The following is a 22,863-nucleotide window of genomic DNA, read 5'->3' as shown; positions in this document are numbered from 1 at the left end:
TGACCATTCCGAGAAAACTGCGAACGGCGGTCACCGATGTTGGGGCGGGAGCTTCATGGATGTCTTTGACTTTTTCTGGGTCCGGTCCTACACCCTGGTCGGAAAATCTGTAGCCAAAGAAGCTAATGTCTTTTCGTAGGAACTCGCACTTTTCCCTGTGGAGGGTTAGACCTCGCTCTTGCAGTCGGGCAAACACTGCTTGGAGGAGCCGGATGTGCTCATCCAGGGTCCGCGCGTGGACCAAAATGTCATCACTTACATTTAGCACGCCGTCTAGCCCTTGCAGGACGTTCTGAATGATGTTTTGAAACACCTCTGCTGCGCTTGATATCCCAAAGTTGAGCCGGGTATATCTCCAAAGGCCTGCGTGAGTGGAGAAGGTGGTAATCGGGCGTGAGTCTGGGTGAAGTGGAATTTGGTGGTACCCCGACTACAGGTCCATCTTCGAGAACCACTTCGAGCCTGACAACTCACCAATGATGTCGTCTATGGTTGGCGTCAAATGGCGCTCACGCTTGATAGCGAGGTTGGGGATGCGCATGTCAACGCAGATCCGCACGGCGTCGGGTTTCTTCGGTTTCTTGGCTACCACGATGGGCGACACCCATGGAGTGGGCCCGCTTACCCTTTCGATGATTCCAGCTCGCCCGAGTACCCGCAGTTCCGCTTCTACCTTGGGTCGTAGGTGGAACGCGATACGTCGGTGCCGGAGGGCCACTGGGGCGACCGATTGGTCTATGTGGAGATGGATGGCGGGTCACTTCAAACAGCCGATCCCCTCAAACAGCGAGGTGTGTTCTAGTACGAGATGGTCGAGGCTGTGGGCTTGGACTGTGAGTGCGAAGTGTATCAGCCCTAGGTCTTGGGCTGTTCTACACCCAAGCAGGAACCCGGATCCCTCTTGTGACACGTAGATTTTGGTTTGCAGGTGAGTAGAGTTGTGTGACAGGGCCGTTCGGAATACCCCACACAGGCGTAGTGGGCGACTGGTGCCGTAGGCGTATACTTGCACTCTCGTGGGATGGAGCGCTGGTGGATTCTCTAATGTCCTGTACACACTGGCCGCCATTAGATTGATCGTCGCACCGGTGTCGATCAGGGCCGCCACTGCTTGGTCCTGCACGTTGACAGTGCACATGGGTTCTGCGGATGGCGTGGCTGCCAGGGTGTTGAGCATTCGCACGACGTGGACGGAGGCCGCGTCCGCCTCGTCATCGTCCATGTCACTGCTGGTAGAGGTGTTTGGCAGTGGCTCCAGCTGTCTCACTCTTCTGGGCGGGCCACCTTGCTTCTTCCTCTGTGTCGACAGACACACACTTGAAAAATGGTTGGCTTTTCCACAGGCGCTGCAGATCTTGCCATGTGCCGGACATGCTCCGTTGTGGGGCGCTGCTCCTCCGCACCATGCGCAGGCACGGTCATGGGAGGAATGAGCTGGCCCTGGTCTTCCTCGCCGGGGTTGTTTCATGAGGTTCTCGGTGGGACTGGTCTTGATGACGCACACCGGCTCCATTTTGACCGCGACCGCTGGTTTCGGCTCCATGTGTGCGGCTCTGGCCTTCGACAATTCCTTGGACCGCCCTAACGCCAGGATGTCGCCCATGGGCATGTTGTCCGTTTCCAGGACCCTTTCGCGCAGTTTCGAAGATGCGCAGCCTTGAATGAACTGAGCGCGGATCTCGTCGTCTACATCCGGGAGGGTGCACGTGCTGGCCAGCTTCTTCAGTCTAGCGTAAAAGACATCCACCGACTCTTCCGGGAGTTGGCGGGCCTGGCGGAGCAGGAATCTTTCATAGTCTGCGCTGGCAAAAGGTTCAAAGTACGCCGTTATGGCGTCGCGTAACGTGGCGTAGTTTCGGGGTGGGCCTCCTTCCACTACGTCCTTCGAAATGTCGTGGATCGCCTCACCTCCAAGGTGCAGCAGCATAGCATGCCGCCGCTCAACCGCGATGTCCGCCGCCACGAAGTAGTTCTCTAGGCGTTCCACCCATTTCCTCCACCGTGCCGCCTGCGACGGAGGTGTGCCAGTGACTGTGAATGGCTCTAGGGGGGGCACGTTGGCCATGGCCGTCGAGGGCAGGTGCAGGAGTTGCCAGCAGGACCCGCCCGCTACTCAGAGGACCAGGAGCACAGGAGCACGCTGGGGGAAACCTCGTGGGGGCCTGGGAAAGTCCAAACAGCGTCTCACGCGAGATGCGTGAGGATTTGCAGGGTCCGTATCGTCGCACACGAGATGCATGGGGATTGGCAGGGTCCGCAGTGCTGCACGCGGGATGCATGAGGAAGCGTGCGCTCGGCACACGTGGTGGGCCTAGCAGCGTAGGAGGCAGGCGCTTGGCCGGGGACGAGCACGGGCAGGCGGAGGAGGCAGCCGTAGCGCTGGGGCCCACGAGCACGCACCTTAGGCCAGCGAGGCCTCCCGCAAGTTTGGAGAGGCGGGGCCACCGCCGTGGGATGCACCAGCACGTTCGGATCGCCCTGCGGGGGCAGCGTCAAGTCCAGATGGATGTGCACTCTGGCGCTGCGCGGCTGGGCCGCTTTCCGGTAAGGCGGCTCGTCGGGCTGCCGCGGACCACTCCTCATGCAGGGGCGCGATGGGTGCGCCGTGGGGGAGACTGCAGGGGCTGCAGCCGTCTGCTCCGTGAGCAAAGGGTGTGACGGTGCGTGGCACGCGATGGGGTGGTGAGACCACCCTCGTCCCCAATGTAATGTCCTAGTTAAAGGCCTAGGAATGACTGGAGACCACACGTTACTTAGTGCTAGTGGTCAGTACACTGCCTGCCACGCCCAGGGTCCTGGGCCCTTTTATTAACAACTCTGGGTGCCCTCCGTGCAAACGTCGGGCCAAACTAAATACTCCACGCCCGTGGGGGGGGGCGGAGCATCGGGGCTGTTCCAGTAGTGTACCGTAATGGTTGAGTCCAAACTCGGCAACACTACAGTCTCCCACAAGAGCCCGATTGCAAGATGTATGAAGTGGTATTCCCGGATGGAATCACACTCCATGCCAGTTTAGTGGCCTAGTATTCACCCACCGTTTAAAATAGGCACATGGATCTCACATCCAGGAAATCTGGGTGCAGTCCCAACATACACAATTTAACAGTATGGTAAATCAGGACATTCACATTATTTTTGCCTCGGAATGCAAGTGAGATCCGGCCCCATCCCCAGGACTCCACCTGAACTCCATCATCAAGGCATCTTTAACCCCTTCGACGCTCATGACGAGCTGGGCTCGTCATGGCGTAGCCTCCTCGCACGCTCATGACGAGCCCAGCTCGTCACGTAACATGCGTTTCCGCAAAACCCAGCGTACGGGCGGAATTCCGCCCGCACGCATGCGGTTAATGAGCTGTGCTCATGCTGCTGCATGCTGGTCCACATTCTTGGAATGCTGACATTTTGCATTGAGTGTTGCTTGTGTGTCGATTTGTCATAATTAGCACAGCAACACATAATTATCAGTTCCATATTGCACACCATTTGTAGGTTCAAAGAGTGCATAATTTTCAGATCCCTGAAATGCACTCTGTTGCTTTATGTCATTTGACACACATGTGTGTGCAGTCAATACACCCAACGCCATTAGAAAATGCAGAAGTGTCAGAGAATCTGGCCTTCACTGCATGGAGTTCTGCAACAGGTTTGGAGATCAGATGTAGTGTGACATTTCTCCCAACACGAGAGCACGTGGCCTGGGATGTGCCTACTGTTACTGCAACTGTTCCTTTAAAAAGGAACCAGCTTCACTGAACTACAGGACAGCTATAACTTTTACCAGTGTAGGCACAGCAGTGCAGATTCAGTTTCAGGACTCTAGTTAAAGTGTTATGCACCACAGCACGTTCAATATTGCATATATTAATCCAATCAATATGCTGCCAAAACCTGTTCCGGAGTCATACCAAACAGGTTAATGCGTGTCATGTACACCCTGGCTTCTCTTCTTTTTTTATTCTGTGCACCTGCTTCTCCAAAAGCATAATGGGGCAGATTTACGTGCCCCTTGCAACACCTTTGCTCCGCTGTTGCGTGCCTTTTTGTGACCCAGCTGCAGCGTGCCACGTTACGGCCCATTTACAACACGACGCATCTAGGGAGATGCATCGCCTTGTAAAGCCCCGTGCCACATTATGCAGATATAATGTATGCAGGGTGGGCGTTCCCATGCAGGAAAGCCTCATAGAAGTGATGCAGTGAAATCTACAAATCTTCACTGCGCCACTTTTAGGACGCCACTGCATCAAAACCCTACACCTGCTTGGAGCAGGCATAAGGAGTGATGTAGTGTATTGTGAATAGGCCTCCCCATGCATTGCGTCATGCTTGCGACACGACTCCAGTAATGCATGACTTTTGCACCAACAGATGCGTCAGAATTTCTGGCAATCCTTGCACCATGGTACGCTGTATTGTAAATCCGGTGCATCAACGGTGGCGCAAGGGTTTTGCATTTGAGGCGCAGGGAAACTGAGGCATCTATACAGATGCGTCAGTTTCTTGTAAATCTGCCCCAATGTGTTTATCTGCATTCCTTTGTTGAAGTCTGTTTCTTCTTCTCTGTAAGGATAACGCAAGAGCAATTTGCTGGCATGAGTTAGGACAGTCAATTGGTGTCTATAAGTTATCAGATGCTTTGCGACTCAGCAAAGTTTTAAACCCAGTGTTAAAATAGAACTGGTCAAAAAACATCGGAAATTGCATTTGTGACTACAATAAATGATGACCAAAGTCTCAGTGAATAGCAGATTTATGTGCAGAGACACAGAAAGGCAGAGACCTAAGCACGCAGAGACAATCACAGCGAAAGAGACACCCACAAAGACACACTCAAACGTAGCCATGGAAGCGTGTGTGCCCACACACATGCACACACACTCACACACACACACATGCATAAATGCAACTAGTCACTCATACAGAAAGACACACCCAATAAGCATTCACTCATTGTGCCCTTGTGTCTCATGTCTCTACCTACTCATAATTTAGAGCATGAAAAAGCCGGCTAGCTTAATAATAATAAAACAAAAAAGGCTAATGCGAGAATTCCAGATTCAAGTATTTATCATTAGTTTTGTGAGAATATAACAATGGTTTTAGAAACATATTAATATAGATGTATTGTCATAAGGACATCAGTGTTTGTGGTATTAGGGAACTTCATGCTGCTCTTAGGCAAGGCATCTATATCCACCCCAAGGCTCTCACATCCACCACATTCTGATTCACATAAAAAGGTCTGACAATTTTCATATGGCCTACATGCATTGTCAGCTCCCAGCCATTAAAAATGTCACCTATTGAATAAGTCCTAAAAAATGTTACTATTAGAGATGTTTTTGCCATGTCTTTAATTTGTAAACATGATGTAGTTGGCATGATTTGAAAGTAATGATATTGAAGTTCCCTAATGCCAAGTATACCATGTTACCAGTGCACATACAATGGGGTTCGTTTTTTTCTGTGTGTTTCATACAAAGGTACCTCGCATGCCCAATAAACTCAAATTAAGCCTAGAGTGGCATATACTCTGTGAACAAAAGGATGAGTAATAATTCATATTCTGATAAAAGATGCACTTTTCAGTTAGAAGGGGCATGGTGAGATTAAGATCAGAGACCTGGAGATTTATACACACATCCATCATAACAAACTCCATGATCGCTGTTAGGAATGGGATTCCTGGTTGGCTAAGTTATGCACCCAGGCCAGGCAGCAACCACCACTCTAGTCAGGGTAAGCTAGATACACACTAAAAGATATCTTGTGCTCACCCTCTGGTAGCTAGGCACAGAGCAGTTAGGCTTATCAGAAGAGGAAATGTTTAAAGTATTTGTGCAACACACATATATACTAACACAATGTATACACCACAAAATAGACTCCACACAGGTTTAGAAAAATATATTATTATATTCTGAACAAAACAAGACCAAAATGACAAAACTCCAATTCATAGAAGTTGAGATATTGAATTTTAAAGGAATAAAAGCAGTAGAGCACTTTGAAGCAAATAGAGCTGAAAGGTTACTTTTGGTCACACTGGACCGGGGCAGAGTCAAAGTTTGGACCAACCTTGTGGAAGTGCAGGCCAGCTACAGGACCCACGCAGGCCCCGGTGAACAAAGTACCTTTTCTGCTTACAAGCAACGAGATGTGTCGATCTTGTCCATGAAGTGAATGCGATGATTCAGTTCCGCAGACAGGTGCCGGATTCTCCACACAGTCGAGGGGATGCATCAAACTCACCAAGCTATTGTGAGGCGATATGCTTTCTGATGCATCGATCTCTAGAGGCAGAGTGCTGGTTCCAATGTGATGCGCCAATTTTACTCCAGCAACCGGGTTGATGTACCGGTTCTGTTACACGCTGGCAGGAGATGTGTTGAAATTCATATTGCAAGTATCTGGGCCACTTCAAATGAGCCAGGGACAGGAGCGGGAGTAGAGACTTTGATATACCCGAGTCTCAGGCAACAGGAGGGAAGCCAACAAGCCCTTGGAGATCACTTGGAGGGAATGCAGAGTCCAGCTCTCCTTCAGCAGAGTCAGAGAGCAGCAGGCAGCAGGGTGACAAACAGAAAAGCAGGCCTTCCTGATCAGCAGTCTAGTTGAGTCCTTTAATCAGCACAGCGATCCTTCTGACAGAGTTTCAGTTCAAGATCCAGAAGTGTCTGATTTTAGGGGGTCAGATACCCAGTACTTATACCCAAAATTGCCTTTGTTGTTGGGGTTGACTTCATAGCAGCCACCTGAGGTGCACAAGGATCCCTTTCAACCCAGTAATGTCTGTCAGGCTATCTGTGGGCAGTGATCAGTTCATTGTGTGGGGAAAAGACAGCCTATTCAAGTGAAGTGTTAGCGCCTCCCTTCCATCCTGCCCAGGCAAGGCCATCAGAATGCAGATGTATGTCGATGGGTACTCAGACACACCTATCCATCCTATGTTGTGGCTGTCTAGAGGGAATGCACAAAGTGTTACTATCACCCACTCCAGAAATGTATTGAAGACAGGCTGTCAGGAACACAGAGCAGTAAGTGCAGAGAAATGTCCAATTTCTAAAGGGTTGTTTCTAAACAACGATGTTAAATCCAACTTCACCAGTAAGGAGGATTTATCATTACCATTCCAAACCTCTGAAACATGAATAAGCTACTCCTCTCTGATCAGAAATTACAGCTAAGAAGTGTTTTAAAGAATTTGCAATACTAGCCTATGAAAGGAGTAGGCCTCACAGTGGTGAAAAATGAAATAGGATTTTTGTCACTACCAGGACATGCAACACACGAAGGTGCATGTCCAACCTCTTACTTACACAACACCCTGCCCTTAGGGTTACTTAGGGTCTACCTTAAGAGTGACTTATATGTAATAAAAAAGGTGAGTTTAAGGCTTGGCGGTTAGTTTGACATGCCAAGTTGGAGTGGCAGTAACCTGCATACAAAGGCACTGCAGTGACAGGCCTTACAGGTTTGAAAGGCTCCTTCTCTGGGTGGAACAATCAGTGCTGCAGCCTACTAGCAGCATTTGACATGCAGGCCCTGGTCACTTTACAAGGGACTTATCAGCATAACAAATATGCCAATCAGTTATACGCCAATGTCATCATGTTTAGGGAAGAAACACATGCACTTTAGCACAAGTTAGCAGTGGTAAAGTGCTTAGAGTCCTAAGGCCAACAAACAAAATCAGCAAAAACAGGAGGTAAAAGGCAAAAAGCCTAGGGAAAGACCACCCTTAGGATGACAGGTTTGGCAATCATGTACACACATATCAAAACAAAGGGGGAATGAGAGAATATATTGGGTTTGTCCTCCAAATCAGATTTGTAACACAAAACAAGAACCCAGCTATGCAGAGGAGACTAACCCTCCACTGGAGAAAACAGAGTTTTCTTGTAAACCCCTCACCCACCAGGGTTACCCCTTGGTGGCATGCTTCATCATCGGGTCCATCCCGTTCTGCCATGGAGCAGGGTGTGCTGCGACCTACTGACTGCGTGGGAACACGTAGTTGACAATGCAATGATAAAGGAGATGGTATTAAAAACAGAAAGGAGTGGGGGATTTAGTGCTGGGGTATATCTTAAAAATACCTGGCTAGTAGATGTATACTATTGATTCTGACCTCTAGATGGTATGATTAAAAAGGAGGATTTAGAAAGAAGGGTGACATGTACCCGAATTCATAAAAGGTTGACATGTTTCAAGCCATAATCCTATTGGCTTTTCATCAGGACCTAGGGAAAAAAACTCCCTGGTACCACTCTTGCTCTATCGCACTGGACACACACTTATTGCAGGCTAATGAAAAGGTGTAGTATATACATCTACCACCTATTTGGCAATCACTGTCTGTGTTTATTTAGATTGCTTAGCCATTTCCTCATGGTTCCTTCGGGGGAGAATGAAACCCATGGTCAAACTCACATCAGAGCTTTACCTCTGCCTTTCTACCTATTTGATTTCACCGCTGTAATAAGTGTGTGTTTACTACAGAAGAATAGCTTCTTTAAAATTCTCCAGATTGGATGACTTGGATTCTTTGTTTTTGTCATCATATCAACTCGGATAAGTACCCTCTTCATATTGTATGCCCCTCATACTTTTATCGGGGTCAATTTTCGGTTAATACAAAACACAAGGCGCCACCCAGCATCATGCATTAAAAGCTGACCAAGAGGTATATCATTGGACATCGTGGTCTTCCAACGATTTCCAACGAATTTCAAAATGTCCCAAATTCTGTCTTGCTCTTACTCTGAATAATCTTACTATCCAATTCCTTGAAATATCTCACTGAGTTCCACCAATCCTTCCAGGTTGGGGTGAGGGTTGACACCACACTTTACATATTTCCCTCCTCACCAGAAGGACCAGATAGAATATCAAAAGACTTTGTAATTTTGAGGGGGCCCGGATCCTTGCTGTACCAAACCAAACACAATCATGGTGGGTCTTACCCCCATTTCCAGTCCCAAGATATCAGAGATTGTCTTACCCACACCTGTCCAGAAACCTTCTACAGCAGGCAGTTGTCAAACATATGGACGTCTTCTGCCACTAGAACTCCACACCACTTACATTTAGATTCCCCATCTCCTCTTATCTTGGCCAGCATTGCGGGGGTCCAGTAGTCTCTATGTAAGGTGAAGAAGTGCTTTCTCCTTAATGCAGCAGATTTAATCACAGAATAAAGCTTGTTCGTAGATACTTGCCATAACTCTTCCAAGTCCACACTTGGCAAGTATCCTTCCCAGACCAAATGGGGAGGTCTCATGCTTTCTTCTGTAGCTGCCACAAGATGTCCATACCTCCTTCTTTCTTGGTTTTGGATCCTAAAGATCCATTTCCATAGAGTTTAGCTCAGCATCAATCCATCCCTGGGTTCTAAGCCATGTGGTTTTACTGATAAAACGTAAACCTGGAAAGCGCCCCGTTAGTCAACTCCTTCCACGTGTTCCAAGAGAGGCCCTTTCCCCCTTCCACTATCTGCCCCAATACAAGATTCTGGACTCTCTCAGGGGTCTTACCAAGCTATACAGCAGACATTCTGAAACCCCTGGTAAATCCCACATTGGTGACCTCTTACTATAGTACGAAATCCCCAGGAGAGACTGGACCCGGTACCAAATTTTAGCCACAGCCTTCAAACACTTCAGCCGCGTTTTCTTAAAAATTTCAGGTGCCCCGAACTTGAGCAACCTCAGACAAATCGTTCAGCATAACGCTGTGCATTAGGCCCACTAATAAACTATCAGGACGAAGCAGAAGCATCCTACTATTATTCAGTTGATACACCCAGCAGCACAATAGAAAATCCGGAAGCCCTATTCCTCCATTCCCAACCCTCCTTCTCAGCTTCTTCCAAGAGAATGTGACCCCTTTTCTGGCCCATATAAAAGATGCAATTCTCCCCTTTATTTTCATGAGGGATTTCTTACCGAACCCTAGTGGAATGTTCTCGAATAGACAATAGAACTGGGGTAGGATAGGCATTTTAACCAGGTTTACTCGGTCATAAAGGGTGAGGGGGAGCTTGTCTCTTTTTCAGCACTGCATCTACTTCCTTAAAAACTTTCTCCAAATTCACAGAGGGGACGATCCCCCAGATCATGTAATATTGTTAATCCCAGATATCTTAATTCTTTCAAGATCTGAATATTCAGATGGTCCTGGTTCCATACCATCATCTTTAATTTATTTTAAAACCATACAGCTTCCCAAAAGACTTCACCTCTACCATTAAACATGGTATGATAGCTTCAACGTTTGAAGTATACAGATTGGCATATAAAGCTATCTTTCTGGAAAAGGTTCCTACCATAAATGGCTATATTTCACTGTTTAACCTCAATCTTTGCGCCAGGGGTTCAATGTATACATCAAAAGAATAGGAGACAGAGGCAACCCTGTCTAGTTCCCCTACCTCTCCTAATGGGGAAGGTAAGAGGGCCAATAACTAGCACCTGAGAGTGTGGTGCTCTGTAAATCTTACTCAGCACATTCGGATCTCATCCCTAATTCTAAAATTCTTTAGTGTACTAGCCAGATATTTCCAATTGACACAGTCCAAAGCTTTGGCGGCATCAAGGGTTACAATCGAAGGGAACTCCTTGAGTTGTGGCATGGTCTATAGTGCCTATTAGAGAGTGTGTCAGCTCTGTCGTTTGCCTCCAGGACCCCGTTAATTAAACTGCCACAAGCAGGTTACCAAGACACTTGTAAAGACTTTAAAATCGCAATTCAACAGTGAAATTGGGTGATATGATTGACATTGTGTGGAGCTCTTACCCGGTTTCAAAATCAGTGAGATGACTGCCTCGTCAAGGGACTCTGGTAGGGGGGAGCTCCTCAATAACACGGCATTAAATAATTCTAGCCAGACCGGGATCACCACCTCTGTCAGCAGTATGTAATACTCATTTAGGATTCTGTCCATGCCTGCAGCTTTCCCTCTTTTAAGCTTTTTAACTGAAGTCAGGATTTAATTCCCAGTTATTTCACCACGCAAGGATTGCTGCTGCTCAAGAACACGTTTAGGTAGATGCTTATCAAGTAACCAATTATCCAGCTCCTCCTCATCTATATCAAGAGTTTCTGAATGTAGATCCTGAAAGAACATATGAAATGCCCGTACTATCCCCTACATAACCTCCACCACGCTATCCTCCTCTTCATCCTAGCCTTCCATGCCATCTGCTTTCTGCAGCTCTCTCCCTGCTCATATTTCCTTAGCTTGCTCGCCTTCCACTGCTGTAGTACTTTCTCCTCCAACTTCAGCTTGAACTTCATTTGCAGATCCTCCAACTTTCCTTCAAAACTTTTCCTGCTCTCTCCCTGAATATACGTTGGTTTCAGTTCTGTTTCTACTATAGCAATCTCCTCTTCCATCTGTTGTACCATCATCCTTTCTCTCCTATTCCAGGTGTTAGAGGAGTCCTTCAGTGCCCCTGATGGAGCGAGATAGAAAACAAAATTTTGTTTAAACTCGCAAAGTCACATTTCCATAACATGAATAAAATTATTAATGATTTGTGATATGTCGTACTAATACAACTTAGATTAAACTTTACACGTGGGGGGACTAACATGTGTGCTCATAAACGTGCATAAATGTTGCATCTTTTTGTTCGTGCAAAATAATAAAATAAAATATTGTTTTCGTTTTTGTCATTACTAATTGCTGCAAACTTAAAAGAAGCATGTGCTTGTTTTGCTTTTCCTTGTCTGTGTGATGTCATTTCTACTATTCTAGGTGCTTATGGGTCTCATGGATAAACGGAGACTGGTAAATATAAACGCTGCTTTATTTGTTTGCAATGGCTAGGTAACATTTTGATTAATCGGGTGGGTTAAATAATTAGTGAACCAAGGGGTGGATACAGAATCTACTTTATTTCTTACATTAATACTTTTCTTGTGTTTGTTTTATACTAGAAAACATAAGTTGCCTGCTTTTGGGCCTAGTCATTTGAACCGCAGAAAAAGAGCTGACATATAATTCTGCAGAAAGTCACGAGACGCCCATTCTGAATTAAAGCGTTTATTGAAGCTGCATTCACAAAGCAAAAACTGATGAGCTGACATCATTCTGTCGGACATGGCCAAGGTCGAAAGTGAACATTTTGTCAGTCCTTAACTTGGCATCCGCGGAAGCTGTATTGAAAGTCAATGGAAGCTGCGAGGATGACTTAATACATAGTTGCAAATGCAGGAAGCTTCTGGCTTCACGTGGAAAAGACAATGGTCTCTAACAAATATGATTTAGTGGAACTTTTTGAGAAACGGGTGACATGTCACTTGTCACTCTCAGCCAATGGGACGTCGAGGATTTCTGAAAACTTTCCTTTGCTAGTTTAGTTAGCGTAGAAAGGTATAAAAAGTCATGCCCTTAGGGTTGGGCTGGCTGCTGCTTTCTGACTTTCCGATGAGGGTGATGTGCTACTGGACTTTGCGTGGAGCACGTAAGAATCCTCAAAGAACTTTACTTTAATTTCTATCTATTTAGTTTAGTTAGGGAATTAGAATTTAGAAATGCTAAACTTTATATATTTTCTTTAAAATTATTTCAATTGTTTAAATAATAATTTTCTCATATTTCATTATAATCATGCTTGCATTATTGCTAATAAATTTCATTTATAAAACTTTCAACTTACATACCATAATTTAGTAAATAAAAACTTACTTTTGACAAACAAGCTGGTCTTGGTTATTCAGAAGTGTAGGTTACTATTAGCTAGATCACGTCGCCTATGGTGGTCATTAAAATGGTTGGGTTTTATACTAATGACAATATTCTTTCTGCAAATGTATAAATATGTATATAGTTTGTAGATAATGTGTATATAGATTTATTCTGACCACCTGATTCAGTAGGCCCAAATATATCAGGTTCATAAATGGGTCCATATTTAGTATAGAATTTTGTTTATAGGTTATGAAATTGGATAGCGTAGTTTATGATATATTTTTTATAGCCCGCTGGATCAATTCTCTGGTAGCAGAAATTGATGGTTGCTAAGAGGTAACCAAGGTAATATGTTGGTTGCTAGGGGTTACGTTATGGTATGGAAATAGGATCGATGTTTTAACACATGTTAAGTTCGTTTTTCGTGCCTATCTGTAAGCTATACCGGTATAGATTGTGTGGCGAGAAATTAGTCACGCAAGCCATCTGTTCTGTTTGTAGTGATATCGCCGAGTATCACAAGAGGTATCGCCGTGTACCATAGTGTTGTCGCCGAACAGCACAGTTTTAGGGCTAGGTCTGAATCTTGTATAGTGAGGGTTTTCTAAGAAATTAGAGCAGCATGAGAATAGGGACAAAGCGCCTTCCATAAAACTCACTGTGATGAGAGTATTAGTTATATCCGAGCTTGAGTGAAGGGTAAAATTAACGTCGGTACATGATTATCTATAAACAGGTTAGAGTCCTGTACGGGTACATGTTTCATATCTATAAACAGGTGAGAGCCCTGTACGGATAACGTCGTTATTTTGCTAACGGTGCATGATTTCTATAAACAGGTGAGAGTCCTGTACGGATTTCATGTGTGTTTGAAATTAGGGAATTTTCCGTGTAAAAGTGCGAGTTTGAATTGTATTTTATGTTCAAGTGGAACTCTTAGAACTTTCACTTCGCGGTGGGTTCAGAGCAAAGCGAGTTCATAATTATACGTGTTAGAAGGGTGGGGTAAGGTTACTCTACTGACAATTGAATATTATCCTTAGTGTGAATAGCGCCGTCTATTCCGAAGTGTGGATACTTGAGTGTATGTAAACTATCCTAAATAGTGAAACGAACAGATGTTGTCTTTATAGTCATTGTTAAGAATTAATTTACACTGAAAAGTGTCCTTAAAATGGCGCTGTGAAAAGATTTTGTGAAGGAGGGGTAAGCGCCAGGAGTGAGAAGCGAGAAACCGCAGCTGCTGTGTACGTCACAGAGCCGCGCTGGGATTGGGTGACCTACGTCACAAGCTGTATTCTGATTGGCTCTTAAGTCTCTGACGGCCTGTGAGCTGATTGGTCGTTCGGAAAAATTCTAAATTTATTGGTTGAGCAGAAAAGTGACGTAGCTCAACTGTCATTGGCTTGTTGGTGTGTTTCGCGCACGGATTGGTTGTTTTGCGGAACATCCCGGAAATATTTTACGAACGATTTTGTGAATTAAATTTAACTTTTAAAAATGAGTTATCATTTTAAACATGTTGAGAAAAAGACAACATTATTTCAGAAATTCAAAAATTTATTTTCACCTGACAAGAAAATCGAAACGCGAGGTGGTAAACTACTTCATAAGTATAAAACACCTGCAGCGTACATGGAAGGTGAATACGGATATCATACTGTCTTATGGTTCGACAGTTGGAAACGCTATACTAAAAACGACGGTGTTTTAGCTTGGCCTGATGATGGTTCATTTAATGTAAGAGTTTTAAGAAATTTACGAGAGAAAATGAATGCTCTTGTTCCAAAACCGAGACCAACTCAATTTGAAGCTTTAGTTGAGTGGGAAGACGAGATGTATCAGTTACAAAGAGAAGCTAGTGGAATTAAAAGACCTTCTAAAAATCCATCTTGGAAAAGAGAAACTCATGAAGATAGATTGCGAATGTGGAGACAGGGAAACATGAGTGAAGGATTGTATTTAATTCATGAAATGGTAATGGGTTCTCCTACAGGGAAATCTATGGAAAGTGAATCTGAGGATGCAGTTATGGAAGAAATATATACAACTACTAGAAAGAATCCGCCTAATCAGCCTTTGAGACCTCCTAGATCATGGTCTACTCCGGTGGTTTCTACTGAAACTTCACCGAGTGCACCTCCAATTAGTGAAGCTCCTAAACTTTATCCAAATAATTGTGAAATCACTGAAACTCCTAGAAGATCAGAATTCGAGAATGCTCGAAATGAAGGTAGACATTTTACAATGACTCCAAGAGCAAGGGAACCTCCAAAAGATTATGCAAGAGAGACAAGAAATGTTGAAGATGTTGATTATAATGAATATTTAAGATCTAAAGAAGAATTAATTAAAAGAATGACAAAAGGCATGGAAGCTGTCACAGTTCCAGTAACAATTGGTCCTGTTCAGCCTGTATTTGATCAAAAGAATACAAACAAAAATGGATTAACTATTCCTTTAAATACAGAAATTCAAAAGGCTGCTGAAAAATTTTATTCAGATTTAACGGAATTAAACACTTCTAAATCAAGAATGCCTGATTTAACTTTTAATGAGGATTTATCTCCAAAAACACCAATGGGTGCTATGTCAGATATAGGGAGTCCTGAAGTCAGGGTAACCACACCAAAACTTGATGTGGCCAAATTAAAAGCGAATATCGAAGAATTAATAATTGGAACAATTGGCCCAGATAGTTTAAATTACTATCGGGATGATGAACTACTATTCATTTGCAAAAGCATTCAGTGGAAAACGAAAAATAAATATGATCAATTAGAGGATCTAGCTGCAGAACTTGAAATCGATGTGAGTAAACAAAAGAATTTTGCAAAGCATTACAGATTAGACTTTTCAGAAAGTGACATTGAGAGTTTGAACTCAATGGGAAGAATAGTTCACATTAAAGATTTGATTGTCTATATCAAAAAGCTAGGAGAACTGAATAAATGGAGAGTAAAATGGACGAAAAAGAAGGAAGATGAAAGATTGGATAAATTGTCAAAACAATTTCCAATGAGAGAAGTTGCAGGTGGAGGATATGTTCATATCCCGTGGTCGAGACAGGACATTCTATTATTCACAAATGACTTTCCAAAATTGAGGGAAAAACCAGTTGAGTGGTACAGGCAAGTTGATAGATTTATCAAAGTGTCAAAAGTTCTGTGGATTGATTTAGATGGATTTTTTGACATTGTTGTTCCATCTGATCTTTGGACAGAATGCAAAATATCGATTAGTTGGCCAAAAGCAGAACCTGAGCGAATTAAAGAAACAGGTGCTCCAAATCCACTTGTAATGGATTTTTATGAGAAAGTAATTGTTTGGATGAAAAACAAAATTCCACCCAAAGAAGTTGATTGGGTTAAAATAGAAAGAACAGAACAGGAAACAAAAGAATCAGTTCATTCTTTTTATGAAAGACTATTGTTAATCTTTAAACAATACAGTGGTTATGAAAAATTAGATGAAAAAGACATGAGTCATTTTATCTATAGATTTGTTTATGGACTAAAACCTGAAATTGGAGAAATGATCAGAACTAATATTGTCGGATGGCAATCACTATCTGTAGATGATATTCTAAGAAAAGCAAAATATTGTAGCGATGAAATAGAAGTAAAACAGAAGAAGCTGAAGGAGAAAGCCATGTGGGCTCAGGTAAAGGTGGCTGAGCAACAGATTGCCAGCATGGGAAATAAGAACACTAATTTTGTTCAAACTGGAAATACAAACCAGATACAAGGAAAGTTTAAAGGTAATAATTTCCCAAAGAAATTTAGCCCAAAGATAGAAGAGCTGAAGCAAAGATTACCTTGTTTTAATTGTGGCGAAATTGGACATTGGAGGGACGAGTGTCCTCATCCTCCTAAAAACTTAAAGAATCCCTTATTGAATCCACAGATGCAGAATGGTGTTAACCTGCAGCAACAGCTACAGATGCAACAGGGGTTAAACGAATTTAATATTCAGCGACAGTTACAGCAACAGCAACAACAACAGGTGAATAATCGTCAAGACCAATTGCCACAACCACCTTTTCCGAATTGTGGGGGAGTTCAAAAATATAATCCAAACGTGGGATTTCAGGGAAGTGAACAGGTAATAAAACCACAAAAACAGCAAAAGCAGCAAAGGGTTCAAATGCAAAATGCTTCACAACAATTTTTATTAGCAGAAAGTCAAGACAGTGATTCTGATGATTATTGCTGACGGTGCCCGAGAGAGGAGGAAGAGTGTGTTGTTGGAGCCACTCTTGAGGTTGACCAGTCTGGTCCTTATGTAAACGGGAAAGTTAATGATGTAGACATCACTTTTCTAGTGGACACTGGTGCTACCCGTTCTACTGTTAGATCAGTGGAAATTGAAAACCTACCTCTCTCTGGGGATACCATCCAAGTTGTGGGAGTAAGTAATCAGCAAATTAAAACAGACTTAACTGATCCAATACCAGTTGAAATTGGAAATTACAGAGACAAACACAGATTTGTGGTTTGTAATAGTAGTCCAGTAAATCTATTAGGCAGAGACATCCTATGTAAAATGAATTGCAGAATATATTGTTCTCCTGATGGAGTTGAGTTACAAACAATGGAGGAAGATGGTTTATACAGGATGACAATGATGATGATGGAAGCAGAAGAAACAAAATTGTTTCCTGCATTTGAAGAAAAGGATTTACCTGAGGAGCTAAAAGAAACAGTGAAATCTGAAATATGGGATTTTACTGGGAATGAGATGGGTCTAATGAAAAACGTAGATCCTGTAAAAATTGCATTGAAACAGGGAATAGAATTTCCAAACACTCCACAATATAAAATGAAAACAGAAACAATTGAAGGTATTACACCTATAATTGAAAAATTAATCAAGCAAGGTGTATTAAAGGAAATGAAGAGTAGCTCTTGTAATTCACCAATTATGGGAGTTAAAAAGTCTAACGGAACATTTAGAATAGTACAAGATTTGAGAAAGGTTAATCAAATTGTCGTTCCATGTTGTCCTGTGGTTCCAAATCCAGCAGTAATTCTATTTCAGATTCCACATGATGCTGAATGGTACACAGTTATTGACCTTTGCAATGCATTCTTTACTGTTCCCTTACATCCAGACAGTTATGAAATCTTTGCTTTCAGATTCCAAGGTAAGACCCTTGGATGGACAAGAATCCCTCAGGGCTATACAGAAAGTCCTTCAATCTTTAACGAACTGTTAAAAAGATCATTAGAAGATTTAGACTTACCAGGTAGGTCTACATTGGTGCAGTATATTGATGATTTGTTAATAGCTGCAAAGACAAGAGAAAATTGTGTAACAGACACAATAATTCTGTTAAATCGCCTTGCAGAAGAAGGACATAAAGTGTCCCCAGCAAAACTACAGTTTTGCAAACAAGAAGTAAAATATCTTGGTCACAGAATTGCAAAAGGAAAAAGACAAGTAACAATAGAGAGAATAAAAATGATTCAAGCAATGTTACCGCCAAGAACACAAAGACAGGTCAGAATGTTCTTGGGAATGGTAGGTTACTGTCGACAATGGATAAGTGGATTTTCAGTAATTGCAAAACCACTACAAAGACTGACCAAGTCAGATGTAAAAGATCCAATTATTCTCAATGATGCTGAGATGGAATCTTTTGAAAACCTGAAAAAGAGCTTATGCCAAGCTCCTGCTTTAGGTATGCCAAATTATGAGAAAGATTTTGAACTGTATTGCAGTGAGAGAGAAGGATGTGCATTATCTGTATTAATACAGAGACATGGAAATTTAAAGAAACCTATTGCATACTTCTCTGCAGTTCTTGATCCAATTGCAAAAGCATTACCAGGTTGCTTAAAAGCAGTTGCAGCTACAAGTATCAGCCTCGAACAAAGTGAAGGAATCATTATGGGTTTTCCTGTGAAAGTTTTTGTGCCTCATTCAGTTGAAATATTACTGACAAGAGGTAAGACTCAACATTTAACAAGTAGTAGATTGACAAAATATGAGAAAATCATACTGGGAGCAGATAATGTTTCGATTTCAAGATGTTTGAATCTGAATCCTTCTACATTACTGCCTGATTCTGAAATTGTTGATGACATTGAGACAGAACATGAATGTTTAGATGTCATGGAATTCTGCACAAAACCAAGGAAAGACATCAAAGACAGACCTTTGTCTGAATCGGATTTTGTCTACTTTGTAGATGGCTCATGCTTAAGATCCGAAGGAGGTGTCTTGAAAGCTTCATACTCAGTTTGTACAGTTGTAGATGTCGAAGAAGCATCATGTCTTGAAGGAGTTCGTTCAGCACAAGTGGCTGAATTGATTGCTTTAATTCGTGCATGTGAAATATCAAAGGATATAAGAGTTACCATCATTACTGATAGTCAGTATGGGTACGGAGTTGTGCATGATTATGGACAACTCTGGTCACAGAGAGGATACATGACATCAACAGGATCACCAATTAAAAATGCAGTTTTCATTAGAAGATTAATTGAAGCAATACAATTGCCAAAAGAAATTGCCATAGTCAAATGTGCAGCGCACACTAGAGGAACTGATTATATTTCCAAGGGAAATGCCTTCGCAGATGAAACAGCAAAGTACTGCGCAAGGAAAAATTATTCATACAATCGGGAGAGGAGTAAAGAAACTGATTCAAATTCATTAATGCTAACAACTGTTGTAGAAACATGGCATGAGATTAGAGATTTACAAAACGAAGCAGATGATGAAGAAAAAGACCTATGGTTAAGATCAGATTGTAGACCACGTGAAGAAGATGGAGTGTGGGTTTACAAAGATGGCAGAGTAGTTTTACCAAATTGCTTAATTGCTGACATGGCCAGATTATATCATGGTCCTGCACATCTAGGAAGAGATTCTATGGTCAGACTTTTTAGAGAAACATGGTTCAATACCAAATTTAGAACCATTGCTGAATCTTTTTGTCAAAGGTGTTTGTCATGCCAACAAATGAATCCAAACAGAAAATCAGTGGTGGGGACAGGAATAATTGGTCGAGAGGGTGGTCCCTTTACCAGATTACAAATTGATTTCATTGAAATGCCCTTACACAACTGTTTGAAATATGTACTTGTAATTGTATGCTTATTCTCAAGATGGGTAGAGGCTTTCCCTACACGACATTGTGATTCAATTACAGTAGCAAAACTAATGCTCAGAGAAATCATCCCAAGGTACGGTTTTCCAGTCACTATTGAGAGTGATGGAGGAAGCCATTTTGATAACAAACTGATGAAGTTAATTTGTGAAGCTTTGAGCATTGAGCAGAAAATACACTGTGCATACAGACCAGAGGCATCAGGTGTAGTTGAACAAATAAATGGAACAATCAAAAACAGAATTGGAAAAATGTGTCTTGAAACAGGTGTTAAGTGGACTGATGCTCTTCCACTTGTTTTGATGTCATTAAGAAGTACACCAGATAAAAAGACAGGTTTGAGTCCTCATGAAATTTTAATGGGAAGAGTTATGAGGCAAGCTTTTGTACCTGTAGGTAAATTGTTGAGCATAAATGACAGTGCAATTTTGGATTACTGTAAAAGGTTATCTGATATGGTAACTTCTGTGTCTAATCAGGTGGGAACTGAAGCTCAATCAAATGAAAAAGTTTTGACTCATGATCTGAGACCTGGCGATTGGGTCAGAACGAAAGTACATCGGAGAAGGAATTGTCTAACTCCTAGATGGCAGAAACCTAGGCAGATAATCTTGGTCACTACTAATGCTGTAAAGTGCAGAGGATTGAAACGCTGGATTCATCCAAGTCATACTATTCCAATACCAACTCCTGAGAGTTCTGATGTTGAAAGTGATACCACAGATGATTCTGATTCTGAAGCAGAAGACAGTACAGAAGGTGAAGTAATTCCAGATTCTGAAGATCGACAAGAAAGTCGACATCTGGAAACTGTGCCAGTGAATGGAAATCTGACAAGAAAAGACTTAGAAATAATTGAAATAGATTCTGAAGGTGAAGAGAATCTGTTAAAGGGAAAGATAACTGAGGATTCGGTTGTCTCTATTGAAGACAAAGAAGCAGAACCAAAAGAAGTTTCAGACCAGGAGAGTATCGAAAGGCAGAGAACAAACTCTGAAGTAAGGAACAAAAATCCGAAATCTGGGAAGTTAGAGGTAATTGAGGAAGAGGAGGAGAACGAATTACCGAGTACCAGTGATGGAAGACAAAGTGAAGTTCCTGAAGGAGTGAAATTGCCGAATAGAGAAGTTCCTGAGTCAATTGAAATTTCAGACTACGAAACTGAAGAAAGTGACGTGGAAGGTGGAAGTGAAAACAGAAAGAAAAGGACTTGGAAGTCAGAATCAAATAATTCTGAACCAAAGAAGAAGTACGTGAGAAAAGCAGACTACTGGCCAGGTGGAAGACTGAGAGTCAGATTGATCAAAAAGCCAATAGAACAAGTAGAGGAAATAAGTAGTCAAAAGAGTCCAGGAAAAGAAGTTGGAGTTGGAAGAAAAATTGAAGTGATATCGAGAAAAGGGAAGAGAATTATAAGACCAAACCAGAAATACAAGTCTCCTGAGTGGACTTACTTAGTAATTCCACCTGTTATTGACATATATGATAGTAGTGAAGAAGAAAACGAAATCCAAGAAATTAGTGACAATGATTGAAGTACAGAATTATTAAATTGGCAAAAGGCTGAAGAAAATCTGTTAGTTGACACAAGGTCGAAGAAAAACTGTTTAGTAGAAGAAATCTTGTTTAGGGATATAAAAGAAAAATATATTTTAAAAGGGGGGTGTATATAAATTTTAAAATTTATTTTTATTTTTGAGACTAAAACTAACCTAAAAATGCCTTATGTTAAGGAGAGCACTTCAAAGTGTTCTGTTTTTAAAAGATGCTGTAAGATGACTCTGGTATGTCTGCTCATTTTAGTTCTGCTCTGGTTAGTACTAGCTGTGATTATCCCTTTAGAAATGAATAGAGAATTACACAAAGTTAACATAACAAGCAAAGCTCTGGTTAGCCAAACTAAACATAGTACATCTGCAAAAGTTATTGATCATCAGCCTAACATTCATCAAGATAAATCAATAGGTGATTTTTCAAGTAATACATTCACAAAGCTATTGAGTGAATATGTAAAGGTAATGGATGCAAAAGACTGCTATGTCTGTGTTAAATTACCTGCTTCTGTTTCTGAGGGAGTAACATATAATATGCTTCCTCTCACATATGCTGTAACTTGTAGTGTATTAACTAGTTTATTTTATCAAACTGGTCGTTTAGAATATTACTATTCAAATTATGATGAAATTTTTGCTAATGTTAAGATTGATAATGCTTTAAATAAGCATAAGAAAGCAAAACAAATGAGAGAATATTTCCTTGTTACTAACGAACTCACTTACGAGTATGCTTACAAGAATAATCTAACATGTAAATTAAGTGCTGAAGGAAAGAAATTTTTGAATATGGTTGAGGAGAGAAGAGCAATTTATAAGAGAAATGAATTAGTCAAGCAGACTAAGTCAGCCTTCTGGCAAAAAGAGGATGAGAAATTAAATGGCAAAATGCTTGAAAATATTGCAATTCACATAGACAAACCAGTTAGTGGAAAGCTTTGCATTAGAAGAGATAATACACTTTTTGATAATTATTTTGTAGGTGCGAGTAACTGTGAAGATACTTATCAGATTATGGGAGGTTGGGGATTTAAAGGTGGAAAAGATCCTATCTTTCCTGGAATTTATTTTGTTTGTGGTGACAAAGCCTACTACAACCTTCCAGACCATTGGTATGGAACTTGTTATGTGGGAATTGTTTTTCCTAAAGTGTTTCATGTTGACAGAAATTCAGAAGGATTGTTTAAAATTCATAATTATGTAAATAGAGCTAAAAGAGAAACTTTTACCGAAGTTCTGGGAGATATTTTTCAAGCTGTAATACCTTTTGTTGGTATAACCCTAAATGCAGGGAGAATCAGAAAATTGTCCACTATAGTTGATAGATTATCAACTGACACTGCTGATGGGTTTCAATTAGTGAACGTTGAAGTTATTGCAATTAGATCCATGGTAATTCAAGATCGTCTTGCTTTAGACATACTCCTAGCAAAAGAGGGAGGAGTCTGTGGCATTTTACATGTCCAACATTGCTGTACATATATACCTGATGA

Source organism: Lissotriton helveticus, chromosome 8 (genome assembly GCF_964261635.1).
Source record: "Lissotriton helveticus chromosome 8, aLisHel1.1, whole genome shotgun sequence".
NCBI lineage: Eukaryota > Metazoa > Chordata > Amphibia > Caudata > Salamandridae > Lissotriton > Lissotriton helveticus.
This window is presented reverse-complemented; position numbering follows the sequence as displayed.